The 20097-nt window shown below is 36.4% G+C and overlaps 1 pseudogene; it reads left to right on the top strand.

Moving 5' to 3' along the window:
- The first annotated feature begins 16868 nt into the window (after positions 1-16868).
- Positions 16869-18234, top strand: LOC111377688 (annotated as a pseudogene).
- The last annotated feature ends 1863 nt before the right edge of the window (positions 18235-20097 follow it).

Genomic DNA, 20097 nt, shown 5'->3' with positions numbered 1-20097 from the left:
TGCTGGCCCTGTCCGTCCAGGGCGCCCTGTTTGGACAGGGCCAATAAGATTTATTGCTTTAATATTTACTTAGAACTAATGGCACTACCTCCCATCAAGACCCCTTTATCTTTTATTTAAAGATAGGTATTAAATTCAGCAAGTGTACGCTACTTTTCCTCATTTTGGGTACTTAAAAAGGGACAGAATGTCTACCACTTAAATTAATTAATGCCCTTTGGACTAATGATATTCTCAGAATCATTTGAAAATAAGTGGATGGTGCAAAGTGATTGTACTCCATAAAGAAAAAGGAATATATACACACACACTATTCCCCATTTTTCTTTGGATAAAGATGTATGTACACACAAGGGGTTACCAAATGGTTTACACCCCCTCACAAACATGCGGGTCCCATCTGTTATTAAATAATTCGAGTTGTGATCCCCACTTTATGTTGTGAGTAGTGTGTAAAAGATTCTGTAAAAGATTGTGTACATGTAGCATGATCCTTCTTCTTTTGGGCTCCTACCTTTTGTTCCTATATCTATTTTAATGGAAATTTTCTCCTTTGTTTATCTTCACGGGAGAGAAAGTGGAGCCATTGCCTTTTGGGAACTTGCTATCTCCCTAGTACATTTTGGACACCTCGACATATTACCTTTTATTAACAAATAGAAAGATCGTAAAATAGAATGTGTCGATGTGTCAAAAATTATGTTGGTTTCTATCTGTTCTTTATAAAATGTGATATGTAAAGGCATAAAATATGTATCTAGGGATAGCATATCTCAGCTTGCCTGGGGTGGGTGAGGTGGGGGAACCATTCAGCTTGAACTAGACTATATATATAACTGGATAGTTGTGTCCAAATAAAAGACACTGAAGATGAAGAGAAAAACAGATTATCCCAGTAACACAAAGTTGTGCATATATGTACCCTCTTTTGGTTGTGATTGAGTAGGTATAAACTACCATAAAGGGCAAGTCATAAAGGCAAAGGGAAGGTCATGCCTTTCTTCCAGGTTTTGTTATGTTTATCTATTCTTCCCTTGGGAAAATGGGCTATTTAGATTAAGTTCTTATTTTTAATTTATCCACCAATGTTGTTGTTAATCGTTTTTGAATGAATTGTTTCTTAATATTTGCTTTAATGGTTTGATTTACCTTGTTGCTTTGTTGTTTGTATATGTATGGGTTTGAGTTGAACTAATACTTACTCGGTTTTCTTCGGGTAAAATGGAAAGAGAAAACAAGAAATCCATGCACCATTCTCGTTCAAGAGTTCCTAAAACATTTGGGAATGTATGTACTCACTATAAAAAAAATATTCTAGCTTTTTATCTAATATTGTCTAATGGTATCCACTCGACCTTACCAAACATGTCACTAGTATATAGCATTCCTTTTCTGCGATTTTACTCTGGTAAAAATGTTTATATTCCGTAGAAACCACACAATCAAGTCAAGTAGAAGATGGAATAAGTAATATCAGAATTCAAGGAAAAAAATCATCCTCATCAGAAAAGTTTCTACTAATTCTTGCAATGTGGAACAACATTATTTTCTGCTAATACGACCAAATCAATCTTAAACAGGAAACAATTATCAACAATAAGTCACGAAAAATAATGAACTTATGCTTGCAATCTCATGCCCATAATATAGTTTTGAAAAAAACAAAATATATATATATACACACACACTCACACACGCGGAAATAATCTTCTAAGCACCGGTAACATGACGCACCATTTGCTTAGGAGATTATTTCTGCAGATATGTTTTGCTCTTCCACTGGTCGTCCAGTTTGTTGGTGCAGCACAATCTTGCAGTTGGCACCAAAAACATCAGTTTAAGATTGGCTAAAATGGAATGTTCCGTTAGAAATTCAGAAAAAAAGAAAAAGAAAATCCGATTGATGCCTCACACTCATCATTGTGATTCAATAAGATACAATATAATGAATTCTGATATTAATTGATTGTATGTTAACTTATTCAGAAAAAATTCTCCGTTGCCAAGAAATTTGAATTCGGGGCGAGAATGAGACTTTTCAACTTGTTATCTCTCTTCTCAAGCTCAGCATTCGGGGTTAGACAGACCGTTGTCACAGGGAAGAACCTAATGTCAAAAAGAAAGGGACAAAAAATAATAATAAAATAAGAACAAAATAAATTCATCATATCATAAAATGTGATTTTATTATCAAATGATCAAGTAGAAACAGATTAATGTACAGAGAATATGGGAATTTAAGATTGAAATTGAGTACTTCCCCATCTTCTTGTTTATAGGATGAGAGCGCAGTCTTTGCACAATGAAACAACATGTCAGCAGATAAAAGAAAATGGATTAGGATTGATGTAGTGGAAGAAATGATTAAAATAAATAAAGTTGTTTTTCCCCTTAAGCAATTTTTAGTTTTAGGTAAGGTATTTCAATGTAAACACACTAAAAGTGTAGCCTAAATCGATTAGCCCAAGGTATGAAGCCCAATTGAGGAATTTCCAAATCAAATAGCTTAAAGAATGAAGCCCAATTGGACAATTCAGGATAAAAGTCCAGACAGAGTTATTAATGAATGTAGTGAAAGCCCACGAACACAGTAACATCATCGCCCAAGTTTGCAAGACGCCCAAGATCTAAGCGAATGGAGTGCCTTACAGTCGCCCAGAGCGATGACCCTGTTCTCACCCATACCTTCGAATCGCCCAGGATCTTAGCAAACATAAAATGTTATGGTTATCCAGAAATGCAGCTATTGAAGTAGTTATTGAGTAATTTTATTACATTCCACGATTTAAGGAACCCAGTTGAAGGCGATTGAACGACAAAGAGTAATGGGAGCAGTTAGAGACGACAGTTCCACGACAAGTTAGCCACCATAAAGAAAGTGGATGGTTATAAAGCAATCAAGCGGTTTCCAAGCGGTTTGTCACGAAGAAATCATCAAGGGAATATAAAAGGAAGAGAAGACATAGAGAGAAAGGACCCCGAATCAAACACTCTCAAATAGAGAATATATAATTTCAATTTCTTAGTTTAAACTAAACATTTCTTTCAGCATTCGTGTGCTTGCGCCCCTTAGAGGCATTCTGTTTAATTCCAATTGTAAATCATCGCCAATAAAACACCCATTTTTGGGACTTTGTCTCAAGAGGTTTGTTCCTTACACAATCGTCTGATCCCCATTTAATTGTTAGCGACTACCTGCGCGAAATAATTTGGTACGCCCAGTGGGACATTGGTGTTTGGTGTTGAAGATACAAAAGGTGAAACAATATGCCTCACAAATCTAATAAGAAAGCAGCAAGTCAGGGAGGATTCCAGTCTGTGATCGAGCAATATGAGGAGCAGCATAGCTCTCCACGAACAGAGGGACAGAGTCAGAGCAGTCACAGTCGTTACGAACCAATGACAGAGTTGAGTCCTCGAACCATGCATACATTACTTGGAGAACTCACACAGGATGTCGTTGAATATGTAAATCTATGAAATATTCATAATATGGAAAGATTTACCCAGAATGGGAATGCATATTATGACAATATGGCCAAACAACTGAATACTTTGAATGAAATAATGAATAAGTTAGTAGGCCAAATTTGTCAGCCAGTTGTGCCTCTTGCAAATCACTTTCAAGTTAGGACAATTGTGGGACATAATCCCCCAGTCCTAAGTCCAAATTAAGGGATAGAACCACCTTTTGGTCCCTCTACTTCAAACCAGGGGATGATGTAATGCCAAATCAAAATAGTGGTAATGGTATAGCTAACTTGGGGGTAACCTAAATGTAAGAGACAATGTCCTAAATAATGGACAGAATGCCCCACGTATTAATGATGGAATAAATATTCAGGCTAATGGTAACAATGACCCAAATCAAGGCAACTTTGTTGCCAACCAAGGACCAAATATCAGGCCTCAAGCAAATCAACCGATCAACCAACCTGTAAGAATTCCATATGACCCCCAACGTCATGTTGAGGAATTAAATTATGGAAATAGTACAGGATCAGATGGCCTTTGGAGTACATCCTGTCATTAGGCCGACTTATACAAAGCCATATCCTGATTGGATAGACCAAGCATATCCATGGCCTAGAGGGTATAAAGTGTCAGAATTCTCACTATTTACCGGTTTAGGAGAGGTGTCTACTCTAGAACACATAGGGCGATTCACACTGCAAAGTAGTGAAGTAACAGACTACCATAGAATGAGGCTGTTCCCTAGTTCATTAACAGGAGTAACTTTCTCCTGATTCATCAATTTGCCAGTGAACTCTGTTCAAACATGGCAACAATTGGAGAAATTTTTTCTGATCTTTTTCAATTGAGCGCAAACGTGATTAGGTATGAACGACTAATAAGAGAAGAAGAGCAAATGAAAAATTCTAACAAGGGCACTTACTATAGAGACCCAAATTTTGATGTTCATACCATTAATGACGAATATTACGATCAAGCCGAAATGTGTTTGACTGAATTAATTAAAGGAGATACGTATACTTGTCCTATAATGGCTAAGCCTAGACCGTCGGGCAAGGATGAGCATATAAAAGATGAAAACAAAAAGGCTAGAACGTTCTCTTTCGATGTAACCAAAGCTGACCTTATATTTGATAAACTATATAAGGATAAATAGATAAAGTTGAGTGATAAATATAAATTGTCAAGCCCTGAACAAGTTAAGGGTAAAAAATATTGTAAGTGGCATAATGCATGGTCACATTTGATTAAAAACTGTTTGGTTTTTAGCCATGCGTTACAGGATGCCATTGAATCAGGACGAATTACGTTCGAGGACAAGAAGAAAATGGCAGTGGATGAAAACCCTTTTCCACAGCCATTTGGGGTGAACATGGTGATGACTGATTTCAAAAATAAGTTGCCAAAATTCAAGTTGGTTATAGATGACGGGGAAGAGGACCTTGGGCCACATCCCTGTGTCTTTGAACGTATCAAAGGGAATGAGCCCAAAAATGATGAAAACGTCCCGTGTGCAAGATGCAAAGAGGAGTGAGTGCAAATACAGAGAAACCAGGGATATGGCAGCATCACCATCACCCTAGTTTTTTCCCAAACGCTTAGCCTAGTAGAGGGCGAGGTACATCACTCTATAGGGGACCGCCTTTTGAGAGGCAGTTCAGGCCAGTAAATAATGGGAGAACATTCAGGCCACAACCTCGTCAACCAAATGTATGACATTCGTTCCAGTATAACGCAGGAAGGGCGATACCCTTCAACGAGATGACTAGAACCCAATAAAGGCATTTTCAACGAAACTATGGACGAATGATGAGGCAACAACAGGGAATGCCACGTCCTAAAGTGCCTAAACTACTCGAGGTAGCTAATCAAAATATTCTCAAAGACAGTGAAGAGACTGGTACAGGTGAATCAATGGAAGAATTGCCAGAAACTTTTTCTGGGAGATCGAAGTTTGAGCGAGACAGAAGAGATGGAGAAGATCCAGAGCAGCTCCTTACTATTCAGTTCGGTACGTTACCTCCTGTCATGGCTAATAATTACTTACTAGCCAATGAGTTCAAGAACAAAGAGAAAGAAGAAGAAGAAAGGGAGGATAACGAAGTAGAAGGTGTGTGCTGGAATGTGAAGAAGGTCAAACTTTTAGAGGGGCCTACGATGATGAAGGGGATGATGGTATGACGGACATCGAAGAGGAATGATCTGGAAGCAGAAAGAAGAAAGAGAGGGGTATCGCACAATACTCTGTTGAAGCAACTACATCGAGAGGGGGTTCGTGAAGTGGACTTGTTGGGGGAACCGTCTGGGCGTTCTTTCGATTATTACGTACTATACGGGACGCCCAAAAGGAAAAAGAGAGTTCCTCACTCTGAAAAGTATGGATCACCTCCAACAATAATGCCTCCTCCCACAGGTTGGGTAATCGAAGAAGAAGTATTAGAAAACAATAAAAAGGAAATTCAGGAAACAGAAGCTCAGTGCGACATACTGCGCGTTGACTTATCACAAAAGGATAACTCGACAGAGGACAAACAAGAAGTGGAAATAGATGCTGTCGAAAAGGTTATTTTTAAGGGACCAGTCATGAAGTTAACTAAACACTCGAGGCCATTGTACGTTAAAACTTTAGTTAACGACATACATGTGGCAAAAGTATTTGTTGATAATGGAGCAGCTATAAATATCATTCTATCTAGAATGATGAGGAAATTTGCAAAGACAGAAAGTGATATGATTCCAACGGAAGTCATCCTTACAAGTTTCAATGGAGGAGCAATTTCGGCTAAAGGGGTTATGCCATTAGACATAACTATATGGACAACTACTAGGACCACAGTCTTCTTTGTAATAGATGGTCCTACTAGTTACAATGTGTTATTAGGAAGAGATTGGATACACGGAAGTCGCTGTATACCCTCATCGCTCCATCAATGCCTGGTTTTTTGGAATGATAAGGGTGAAGCAGAAGTGGTGCAGGCCGATCATAGGCCTTTTGTCGCGGAAGCAAACTCAGTGGAAAGGTTCGTGTACGAAGAAAATTATGGACCTGTCAGAGTAGTCCAAAATGGAGAAGAAACTCAAATTGTTGCACAGAGTGAAGAGCCGTTTTCGGTAGATGTACTCACTGAAATGTTCAGTCAAATGAGGCCAAACATAGTGGCCCTCGAAGAGCCAGTAATTGACAAAAGAGTAATCAAGAAGTTTTAAATGAGTTGTAAGCAACAAAGGTAAATGACCGATGTTCAGGCTTTCAAAGCCAAATTAATGACTTTCAATAAAAAATGTAAGGACAAGACGAAAGAAGAAGTAGCCTTGGAAGCATTGAGAGACAAATTGGCAGTGTTCGAGTTGGAACAAAATATTGGCCGAGAAGTCAACAAGGTAGATTGTTTAGAAGAAGAAGTGCCTATAAGGGAATTTGACGATGAAGTAATAAGGATCACCAAGCCTGAATACGCTCAAGCACAGTACCCTCTGATTAAAGTGAATATTGGCAATGAATGAGAAGATCGCCCAATATTCGTCAACCAGATGCTCGATCAAGAGGTTAGTGATAAATTAATCGCTTTATTAAAGGAATATAAGGATTGTTTTGCTTGGGAATATGAACATATGCCTGGTTTAGATAGAGGTTTGGTGGAACATAGATTACCAACCAAGCCAAATTTTAAACCTCATAAACAACCTCCTAGGCGTTTTGCTCATAATGTACTTCCTGAGATTAAGAAAGAAATAAAGCGATTATTAAAAGCAGGCTTTATTAGAACAGTCAGATATATCAAATGGTTGTCCAATATCGTGTCAGTACTAAAAAAGAATGGTAAATTAAGGGTGTGCATAGACTTTAGAAATTTAAACATAACCACACCCAAAAATGAATATTCAATACCCACGGTAGATTCTTTAGTAGACTCGACTGCTGGACACATAATGTATTCCTTCATGGATGGGTATTTAGGATACAATCAAATTCATATAGCTGAGGAAGATATGCACAAAACTGCCTTTAGATACCCTGGGTCTTTAGGATGTTTTGAATGGGTAGTTATGCCTTTCGGCCTGAAAAATGCAAGATCAACTTCTCAAAGGGCGATGAACTTGATTTTTCATGATATGATAGGCAAGTTTGTTGAAGTGTATGTAGATGATATAGTGGTCAAATCCATTAAAGAAAAGGATCATTTTGAAAAATTGAGATGTTCATTTGAGCGAATGAAGCAATATAAACTAAAATTGAATCCCTTGAAGTGCATTTGGTGTTAATGTATGAAACTTCCTTGATTTCTTAGCAAACAAAAGGGGGATTGAACTTGATAAAAATAAAGCGAATGCCATTTTAGAGGCCAAATCATCTAGCAATAAAAAAGAATTGCAAAGGTTTCTAGGCCAAGTAAACTTTTTAAGACGCTTTATTTCTAACTGTGCAGGGCGAACTAAAGCTTTTTCGTCACTTTTAAAGTTGAAAAATCAGGACGAATTCGTTTGGAAAGAAGAGCATCAAAAGGCTTTTGAAAGCTTGAAGACATATTTATCAAGTCCACCAGTGTTGGTTTCACCAATCCAATGACGGCCAATAAAAGTGTATGTATTAGCTGAACAAGAATCAATAGCTGGAATGGTCGCGCAAGAAGACCAATTTGGTGAAAAAATGGCGATTTACTATTTGAGTAGACGGTTAACAAAATGTGAATATAATTACTCTGCCATTGAAAAATTATGTCTTGCACTGTATTTCACGCGTACGAAATTAAGGGCTTATTTACGGCCCGTAACCGTTTATTTGATTTCTAGAGTAAATTTGGTTAAATATATGTTCTCTCGCCCTGTTTTACACCAAAGGGTATGCCTTTGGACGTTAGCATTATCAGAATTCGAAATACAATACATACCCCAAAAGGTAATAAAAAATCAGGCTTTGGCTAACTTTCTGGTCGATCATCCATGCCTTGACATGCCTGAAGAAATTGAATTAGAAATAAATTCATTCGAATTAAAACCTTGGGTTTTGTATTTCGACGGGTCAAAAACCTCTAAAGGTGTAGGAGTAGGAGTAGCATTGATAAATCTTTTAGGGATTTGTTACAAGTTCGCATTCACTTTGGATAGGATGTGCACCAACAATCAAGTTGAATATGAAGCCTTAATCGTGGGCCTAGAATTAATGATAGATATGGAAGTAAAAAATGTGATCATTAGAGGCGACTCTCAATTGGTAATTCACCAATTGATTGGTGATTTTAAGTACCAAAATGATTCCATTATAAGTCAATATGAAATCGTCCAAGAGTTGTTGGAAGAATTCGACCAAGTAGAGCTTCAATATGTTAATAGGATATTTAATAACGTAGCAAATGAGTTGGCCCAGATGGCCTCAGGGTATTCAAAGGTTTTTAATTGAAAATCTATTTATGAATATGGAGTAATATTGCCCGTAGTCCAAAGAAGGGCGAGAAGAATTGAAATTCATTGCATACAAGATGGAAATGCAATAGATTGGAGGGTAGAGATTAAAAGGTTCCTTAAAGAACCTAATAAAGGAGATAGTAGAAAAATGAAGTTGCGTTTGCTAAATTATACATTGATAGATGAAGAGTTGTTTAAGAAACGCTTTGATGGTATATTGCTAAAATGTGTAAGTTTGCAAGAAGTCAGGACAATCATGGCTGAGGTGCACGAAGGGATATGTGGAGCTCATCAAACTGGCCAAAGGATGAGATGGTTAATTATTAGGAATGGATATTTTTGGCCCAAGATGGGAGAATCATGTGTCCAATATGCAAAGATTTGTCTAGAATGCCAAAAGCATGGTCCAATACAAAGGGTGTCAGTAAGAGAGATGACACCTATTATCAAACATTGACCGTTCAAGGGTTGGGCGATAGATCTAATAGGGAAGATTTATCCCCCGTCGTCCAAGCAACATACCTTTGTTATAGTTGCAACTGATTTTTTCACTAAGTGGGTAGAAGCGATACCTTTAAAAGAAATCACCCAAAAGAGTGTCATGAAATTTATCCGTGATTATATTATTTATAGATTTGAAATTCCACAAACTTTGATGGTAGATCACGAAACTTCTTTAAATGGAGATCAAGTGAATAAATTCTAGAGCGAGTTTGGAGTTAAAGTAGTGAACTCTACACCGTATTACGCTCAATCCAACGGACAAGCAGAATCTTCTAATAAGGTTCTAAAAAATATCATAAGAAAAATGATATATAAAAATGCCAGAAATTGGCACGAATATCTAAACAAGGCCTTATGAGCTTATAGGACGTCGCCTCGGTCAAATACCAAAATTAGTCATTTCCAATGTACTTATGGACAGGAGGCCGTTTTGCCTATGAAAATCAACGTGCAATCGATCAGAGTGTGCTTGCAACATAAGTTAAGTGATGATGAGTATACCGAATCACTAGTTCAAAATTTATTAGAGTTGGACGAATTAAAGTTGGACGTCCTAGATAGATTGCAAGTTCAAAAGCAAAAGATGGCTAAGTTTTATAATAAAAAAGTTATAGCCAAGTCATTTAGCCTGGTCGAATTGGTTTGGAAAACAATACTCCATTTGGATAGCAAGAATCCAAAATATGGCAAGTGGTCACCCAATTGGGAAGGACCGTATAAAGTAAATAGTGTGTTGCCTAATGGAGCCTATCATTTGGAAGATTTAGATGGCACCAAACACATGAGGTTCATTAATGGCAAATATTTAAAAAAATATGTTCCTTCCTTATGGGAAAGTGAACAAATAAAAGCGTAATCAAATCACGTTGAACGATCGTATATAAAAAGGGCCAGAATGAAATATGTTCAAATAAATTCCTTTATTATCAAACATTTATTGCAAATTGCGAGATACAAAATACTAAATGCTCTATAAGCTACAATTGAGAGTAAACTAATCTCTCGGTCAATCGCCAAGTAAGAGGGTGAACTGGTCTTGATTGCCATCCTGATCGCACTGCTGCAAAGGCAGACAGAGAGGCCGAGAAGCACTCTCAGCAAGCAAAACACCATCACATCGCCTGCCTAATCGCATTGCTGTAATAACGGGTAAGGAGACTGAGAAGTACTCTTAGCAAGCAAGGTGGCTTGACAGGCACCCTCAAAAATTGCCTTCCATGATTGAACTCTTTGTAAAGAATATAGAGACGATGGGAAGAACTTCACTGGCCAAAGAATATTTCCTATATCTCCCATACCAAAGGTGACATCAAAACAGATAGCAAAATGGGTGAATCAAATAATTCATTTCTATGGAAGACGAAAATTTTGAATCGATTATTGAAATGCCAAACGATGGCAGCAAATTAGTTTTTGAAGAAAAGAATAGAAATGAAAATGAAAAGTGCGAAATATACGTGCGTTTACAGGGGCATGAAGGTGAAGAGACAGAATATGAATGGCCACATTCGTGCCTAGTAATTGGAGTCAAGTGGCCCAAAGTCTTGAAAAAAGAATTAGAAATACCAAGAGAGAATGTACATGAATCTTAGCATAAAACAGTTAAATGCTTGGGGTTGACGATTAAGGACAACGTCAATTAGCACGCAAGTAGTCAAAATAGTCGTTCATTAATAACAATGGCTGCTGTTACATTCAAATTTAGCAATGGCAGTTAGTACGAAGTTACAAAAGAAAAATTTAAGGCATTAGATGTCTTAATTACAATTCACCTCAGGCCGATCGAATTCTTTCCCTAAATCTTCCCCATCCTCGCTCTGCTGAGAAGAAGCGACATTTAATTCAGCTACAAAATCGTCATCAACCTTCAGCTTTTTGTACTGCTCGACCAAAGACTTGGTTCGCTCAATTCCTTGAGAAGTATTACGCTTTTTAGTAGCCATTTTTACCTTACAGTCGTCCATCCTTGCTTGAAGCTCCTTCATATCTGCAGCCAAACTGGTCATCAAGGAGTCTTTAATCATAACTTTGAAAGAGATTTCTTTCAATTCGTCATCGGCTTTGTTAATCTCTAGAAGCAAAGACTCTCTTTTAGATGCAGCGCTAAGATATTAAGTACTCCTAGCCTTCAGTTCAACATTTTTGGTCAGCAAGAAGAGGATGTCAGAGTGGACAACCTTCAACGCCGCTTTAAAATCAGTAGAAATATTGAGCGACGGAAGTTTCAGTGCTTGCGCCAACTTCGCACTCAATAGCTCATGCTTATCTTTATGTTTAGCAGCACTAGCCTGACCGATGTCCATGACCATAAAAGACACATACTCAAATATCGACTATTTGAGGAACTTGATATCTTCCTCTGAAGAAGCAGAAGGACGACCGATTGAAGTAGGGCGAGACGTCTTGACTTTTTCCTAGGAAGTGAACAAGTCCTGGATGAAACACACAATGTCATCAGCACCTGCAAAGAAAAATGCCAACATTGAGGGCTTTCACTACAATAAATGAAGCAAAAATGAAAGTGAAGCGAAATGTTACCTCATCAGCAATCTTGGGAAGTGGCATATCACCAGTTGGCTCCACCTCCTGTGGAGACTTCCCCTTATCTCGGCGAGAAGACTCTACCACAACGGGCAGACCCATGGAAGCTTCTGCAGAATTCAAGAAGCAACAAATCAGAAACCAATAGCACAAGCAAAGGTAAAACATCAAAAAATATATTACCTTCTAGTTCGATGTTTAGGGGGTCGGCGCCCTGGGAAGAAGGTGGCTCTTCCATTGGTTGTGATGAAGGTTCTGGGACCGAAGGTTTCTCTTTAAGCATAGTCCCTTCATCAGCTAATTTGGACGAAGTAGCTTTAGTAGAGGGTGATGGAGCAGGAGTTGTCAACACCAAAGCCTTCAAAGGAGAGACTGAACTTTTCTGAGAAATTCAGGTAAATCATTAGCACATAGAAAGGTTTCAAGTAAACCATTAGCACATAGAAATGTATGTTTGTGAATAAACAGAATTCAATTACCTTTCTCCTAACGATGAGAGGAGCGTCATCATCATCATCCTCCAAAATGGGAGATACTGAAACTGGCCGTTTGTGGCTTAAGGCACTCGTAGCTGCAGTAGCCTTGGCAGGTAGAAAAGTAGATGGACGAATAAATTGTTTAGCACGAGCAGGGGAGGAAGAATTCCTAATGGACACAGGGGTAACCAAAATAGAAGAAGTGGAAGAAGTGTTTGGCTGATCCAGTGAATGAAAAGCACGATTGGCATCAGTTGCAAACAATCTGCGCTTCATTGATGGCCAGAGTTGTTCAAAAAGGGGATGGATGGCACGGTTAGAATTGAAGGGGGCTAATAAAAATGTACTCGTCAAAAGAATGTTGCGAGCATCTATAGCTTGTGCCTCTGCCTTATTAATGGTGTGAAAGTGGTCTATCAAATTTTTTGAATAGCAAGGAGGATCAGGCCAAGTTTGGCCAAAACCAAGTTGACGAGCAAAAAATTGGGGAGCATATATTTCAACCCCGGCTTTGGCATTGGTTCCAGTTAAAATATCATGGAACAACTCCCTCCCAGTCAAAAATTGAACCCAAACGAGCAGAGAGACGCTCGCACTGTCCAGGGTGGATGGAGGTTGCACATAATCTGGAGTCAAATGAGCGGGAAAAGGAAAGAAGGAAGGAACTGAATTTAAGGTATAAAAGAATGAAAAAATGTCCCTACTGGACATATTTACAGGGCTCAATGGGTCAATGGCTAGCCCATAGCAGCTAGCAGAACGAAAAGAAATGGATGGAGCACCAAGTGATGGGAAATATGCTCTCAACCACAGTTGAGTGAACCAAAGAAGCCCACTGCTAGTGGAAAATGCACCATTCTTCAATTGAAATTGAAGAGAAGCTATGCCTCTATAAAGGGCAGCAAAAAAGAAGGAACACAAATTCAAAGGCCTACCACGCCAATTCATGCGCTATGGGTAAGTAACTCATGGAAGGCTTTATACTTGGCACGCAGAGAATATATTTACATAGCCAAATCTGAAGAAAGGTCACACGCTCAGCATGGGAGGGTTCAGCGTTTGAGTGATTATAAAAGCCTTGCAGGCTTGAGTAGGACTCAATGAGTTTCTTATCAAATTTCGGGACGACACCGGAAATCAAAATACCAGGGAAAATGGTATCGCCCAAAGGTGGAAGATTTACTAGGGCCCCAACATCCCTTAAAGTAATACACATGGGACTAAGAGGGAAAACAAAGGTATTATATTCAGAAGACCAAAAATTTAAAGTAATAGGAAAAAGCATTGGGTCAAAAATTGGGGGTTGAAGAGCGATTTCTAATAAATTAGAAATCCTAGCATGATCAAAAATTGCCTTGGTAGGACAATGGCCCACAAGGCGAGCATGCCATCTACGGAAAATAATATCAGATTTAAGCCAAGTGCGAATACCTTTTTCGCGAATCGGCCTCAGCGGCAAAGAATTCAGGAACGGAGGGCCTTAAGTGCAAGGGAACAGTTGGCCCAATGATACTTGTTCGATGGCTTCGGCGTTATTGAATGATGGACCTAGATAGAACTCATTGAGTTTGGCATTGGCTGGTACAAGGAAGTTCGAATTTACATATAGTCGAGTAAGGATTTTCTGGAAATCTTCGAAGCTAAAAGAGTCATCAGATTGGGTTTGTGGAGCCGCCATTGGAAACGAAATACAGTTTTATTAAAGTTTGCTTGAGAAACATAGCAGAGAAGCAAGAAGATGAACAGTAATATTGCGAGAAAGAAGCGCGAAATAATGAGGCGTGATTTAGTGGTGCGATAAAATGGCGTGTCTTTGGGGTTTATAAGAGTTTGTAACGTTGCACCTTTTCAGGTTATGGAAAGAAATAATGATTGAAATTCTTAGGAATTTCAAATGTTACTAGAAAACACAAAATAAATATGGCAAAGATTAATAATTAGTATTAATTCTGCTATATTGGGGGGTAATTGTTGACACACTAAAAGTGCAGCTCAAATCGAATAGCTCAAAGAATGAAGCCCAATTGAGGAATTTTCAAATCAAATAGTACAAAGAATGAAGCCCAATTGGATAATTCAGGATAAAGGCCCAGACAGGGTTATTAATGAATGTAGTGGAAGCCCACGAACACAGTAACATCATCGCCCAAGCTTGCAAGACGCCCAAGATCTGAGCGAATGGAGTGCTTTACAATCGCTCAGAGTGATGACCCTGTTCTCACCCATACCATCGAATCGCCCAAGATCTTAGCAAACATAAAATGTTATGGTTATTCAGAAATGCAGTTATTGAAGCTGTTATTGAGTAACCTTATCACATTTCACGATTCAAGGAACCCAGTTGAAGGCGGTTGAACGACAAAGAGTAGTGACAGCAGTTAGAGACGGCAATTCCACGATAAGTTAGCCACATAAAGAAAGTGAGTAGTTATAAAGCAATCAAACGATTTGTCACGAAAAAATCATCAATGGAATATAAAAGGAAGAGAAGACATAGAGAGAAAGGACCCCGAATCAAACACTCTCAAACAGAGAATATGTAATTTCAATTTCTTAGTTTAAACTTAAACATTTCTTTCAGTATTCGTATGCTTGCGCCCCTTGGAGACATTCTGTTTAGTTCCAATTGTAAATCATCGCCAATAAAACACCCATTTTTGAGACTTTGTTTCAAGAGGTTTGTTCCTTACACAATCGTCTGATCCCTTTTTAATTGTGAGCGACTATCCGCGCGAAACAGTAGTATTAGAGGAGAAAAGGAATTGATTTCAAATTTTGTTACTAAGCAATCAATGAAAAACGAATTTGGTGTTTACATAACAAGATAAGTTGAGGATTGAAGTGACGTTAACAAGTTTGAGTTAAATTATGATAGAAGTTTCTGTAAGATATTCATATATCCACACATGATAGGAACATCCATTCAAATTACGATGCATGAGATCTTGAGTCTCTCAAATCGTGTCAACTTGATGTCGTATACCCACTTTATTTCTTTCTTAGCACCTCGAACGCTAAGATATCGCAATTTTAATTTTTTAAAGTCTGAGATGTCGTGATTTAAGTAAATGATTCTATCACGTGTGCATATAAAATATTACGTTGAAACTTTTCTCCTAAATAGCACTTTAGCATTTAAATAAGGCATTTTGAAGTTTGGACAAATCTATATATAATCAATACGATTTTCTTAATCCTCCCTTTTCGAGAAGAAGAGCACAGAGTCGGCTCAACCTTTTGATAGATGAGCAATTTCCTAAATCCTAGAGGTAGGTAAGTCCTCCAAAATTTAAAATTTACATTCCCAAATCCCAATAATTTGAGTGGTGGAATCACCGAATCATATTGTTCTCTCGGTAATTGTTAAAATTCTTCTTGGAAAATTTAATTTGTAGATCGAAATTCTATCACCAAATAAATAATTAAAATACAACTAAGGATATTAGCAAGCGAAAAATTAGAGGTAACAAATTAAAAATTATAATTGATGATTAATAATGGATGTTTTTACTGTGATAATATTAAAAAATGTCTTTATAAATTTAATTTGAATTTCAATGGTTAAATAAATTAATAAATATAAAATTAAATATTAACTTAAAAAAGGTGTGTCATGTCATCGGTGATTAGGAGATCATTTCCGTATATATATAGTGGGTAATGTTATAAAGACAAAACAAAGAAAATATTCAACTTAACTTTTGTTAATTTATGCCAAATAATGTTTAAAATAAATTATTTTCTGTAAATATTATTTAATTTAAACAATTAAATGAACATTATCAATATACCTAAGAATGGTGATTGAGGTGCAGAAGCCCTCCAGAATACACACAAACATGTGAGGCCCGATTTTTTTGGCAATATTTAATTTACATGGATCCCACCTTTCATGTGAGTATCTGTATCAGTTCTGTCCAAACATATTTTGTACAAACGATTTTTTCCTATACCTAATTCGTCAAGCAAACCGGGCGATCCTCCACTTGTCATGGAAAAAGGGGAAAATATGTTAATATAATACTTTAATTATACAATTTTACATTTAACAAACTCATAAAAATATTTCATAAATCGGGTGCTAAATAATAATATTAAATATATTATGAATAATGTTATTTGTAGTCGCTCACTGCAACAGTTGCCCTTAGATTTGGGCGCGGTTTGGTTTGAGTTGATTTTGACTCCAACTCGAAACCAAAACCAAATTAGTCGGTTTGGGTGAATTTCAATCCAAACCAACCCACTCTAACTCTTAAATCGAATTGAACTAAATCAAATCGGTTCGGTTCAATTCGATTAGTCGGTCTGGACTTTTATTGTATATAACTGAAAAGTTATCACGTTTGATGATTTTGTATGTGAGATTGAGCAGTTCTCACTGAATATACACTTCTAGGAACAATGCAGGAGTTAATTTCAATGCTGGACCCGAAAATAGTGTGGAATTTGCTGAAAAGGCTATTAATACTAACTGCTATGGCACGAAAAATATGATCAAAGCCATGATTCCTTTAATGAGACCGTCCCTTTCAGGTGCTCGTATTGTTAACTTCAGTTCGCGACTGGGAAAATTGAATGACAGGCGGAATGTAAGTGTGATCTACAGTTCTTTTTCTTCAATATTTTTTTCAGTCATGATTTTTTCACTTCCTATTTGTATTGTTTTCTTTTTTTACCTTTGCGGATGTTGATTTTGATTATATGGCATAATATATCAGTATATCAGTTATGAAGACACTGAATAAGTGCATGTGGTTAGGTGTTTGTTCAATTCGTTTCTGACTTGGCATCCCCGAAATTGTTTTTTTATTTTTTATTTTATAATGTCTCGGCCATAACTGAGTGATAAGGAAAATTGTTAATATTGCAATATTATTAAACGGATGCCAGCAATTTCCATGAAAGTATGTCAACTTTCTTATGAAGAAGCGTTTAAGGGCATTTCTGTCTTTAATTACCCATTCGTTGCCTATACTAGAAATTGATTAAAATGAGAGACTACTGATTTATAGTAGGTGGAGCAGAATGGACCACCGAATTGGAATGGAACCAAACCTTCCCATTAGAACATAGTCTCTATATGGCAATTCAATCTTGGCTGCAATTGGTGTAAAATACATTAGATTATTTAAATGCAATAATTAATCATGAATTTATTTGATATTCACTAATCTGTGCATGGAAGTCTCTATTATATTTGAAAGTGCATGTGTTTTCTTTAATCAAAATCAATTGTGGTGCAAGAATAATGCCACCTGTACATTAAAAAAAATAAAATTATATAATGGTTTACATACAAATAATATGTGAAAAAGAGAACTTGAAAGGATTTTTTTTTTTTTTTTTTTTTTTTAAGAAAATTGGAAATGATGAATTGAGAAAACAATTGGAAGACAACGAAGCACTATCTGAGGAATTGATTGACCAGACTTTGAATAAATTTTTAGAACAAGTAAAAGATGGCAGTTGGACAAAAGGTGGATGGCCTCAAGTTTTTACGGATTGCTCTTTATCAAAATTAGCCATTAACACTTACACAAGGCTGATGGGAAGGATACTTTCAAAACATCCCAAGGGCCAGAAGATATATATCAACAACTACTGTCTAGGCTAGGTGAAGACAGTCATGACCAGTTGGGCAGGGCATATTAGTCCTGAAGATGAGGCTGATACCTCAGTTTGGCTAGCCCTTCTTCTAGATCAATTCATAACCGGTAAATTTTTCTTTGAAAGGCATGAGATACATTGCCAAAGGGGTCCATTTATTCTAGGATTCAATTCAGTTGACCAGATAAGAGATGAAGAAACACTACATCAGAGATGCCTATATTAAAAGGTTGAACCCCAACCTTAAGGACCCCACCGCCCCGTCTCTGGAGCATCGTGAGGGAAGTAAATCGCGGTATGTGTCCCAACAGGTTAGGGAACAAGAGCTTGCTCGTACACTAGTATTCACAAAGAGACCAATTCCATATCTCAGGAATCGAACCCTCACACTACGACTGCCAGCAAGGTTGAGACTATCTCACTCCTATCCTTTGCATCACTAGGTTATGCCCCGGGGGCATCAGAGATGCCTATATTGATATGTAATGAAGATGTTGAAATAGAGTCGTATAGTACAACGATTGATCGCCAAGTGATTTCGTCTCAAAAAGATTTGATCAGACTTGAGAAGCAAGAGTAATTTTTTTACATTTTGTCCTCTTAGTTTTGTGTATGACATCCAATTTTGTTCACTTGAGGAACCAGAGAGCATTGGGATTGAATAGAAGAGCAAAATGATTTGTAATTCTGGTGTTTCTGATACTGATTATTGGTTGCTTCAGCATTTCTTTTGTGTTGAATTGAACAGATTATCATATGAACGAATTTTCATTATACAAACCTTTAATCCTATGGAAGTTAAAGTACACTTTATTAAGAAATATAATAGAGCCTTTGATGAGTGTAGTAGTATGGAATTGTTGTACATAATGTCTTGTATTTGGCTCATCACTCTATCTTGATATTATTAGAATCAGTCAGTTCGGATTTTTTATAAGTTTTTTAACCTATGGTCTATTTGCTTATCGACCATGGAATTTATGATTTCTTTCTTAGCCAAGATAAGTAGACGCTTTCTTGGTGTCTTCCAATTTACCTTTGTGTCATGTAAGTTAATATATTGAGATGTTTCAATCATATATTCAACAAACTTCACTTGATACACGTTTTTGTGTCTAAGGGGATGTATTTAATTGAGATTTTTAATTATTTTTTGAGATTTTAAAAGTTTAGAGATACTCAATGTAGATTCTTTAAAAGTTTTAGCATATTTAATCAAACTTTTATAGGCTTTTTAAAAGTCTCTAAAAGTCGTGGTTTACTCAATTAAAATTTTAGAAGTCTTTATAAGATTAACTATGAGTATTCAAATTTTAAAGACTTTTAGAACTTTTTAGAAATCTTTATAAGACTAGGGGTATTCAAATTTTATAAGTATTTAAGATACTAACTTTTTATGTAGAAAGTGCTAAAATAAAATCTCAAGATTTGTCTCTCATTAATCATAAGATTTTGGGAGATTTTTACAAAAAAAATAAAAATAAATAAGTAAAATAAAATGAAATGAAATTAATATGTACTTTTTTTAAAAACATTTCTCTTTCATTTTCCCTTCTACAAAATTATAGACTTTTATATACTTTTTAAAAGTCTCTAAAAGTCATGGTTTACTCAATTAAAACTTTTAGAAGTCTTCATAAGACTATGAGCATTCAAATTTTAAAACTTTTTGAACTTTTTAGAAGTCTTTTTAAGACTAGGGGTATTGAAATTAGAATTTTTTTTTTAAGTTTTTATAGAACCAGGGGTATTCAAATTTTAAGAAAGTCTTTAAAATACTAACTTTTATGTAAAAAGTACTAAAATAAAATCTCAAGATTTGTCACTCATTAGTCATAAGATTTTGGGAGACTTTTACCAAAAAATAATAATAATAAAAATAAAAATGAAATTAATATGTATTTTTTTTAAAAATATTTCGCTTTCATTTTCCCTTCTATGAAATTATAATTATTTTTAAAATTCATTTTTTAATTGATTTTATTTGTTTATATTTTTCATTTTCTCTCTCTTGTTGTTTATCTATCTTTTCTACAAAAAAATTAAATTGAATTCTTATAATTCTTTTTTCTTTTTTCATTCATTTTTT

Source organism: Olea europaea, unplaced genomic scaffold (assembly GCF_002742605.1).
Source record: "Olea europaea var. sylvestris unplaced genomic scaffold, O_europaea_v1 scaffold1708, whole genome shotgun sequence".
NCBI classification, from domain to species: Eukaryota; Viridiplantae; Streptophyta; class Magnoliopsida; order Lamiales; family Oleaceae; genus Olea; species Olea europaea.
This window is presented reverse-complemented; position numbering and strand designations above follow the sequence as displayed.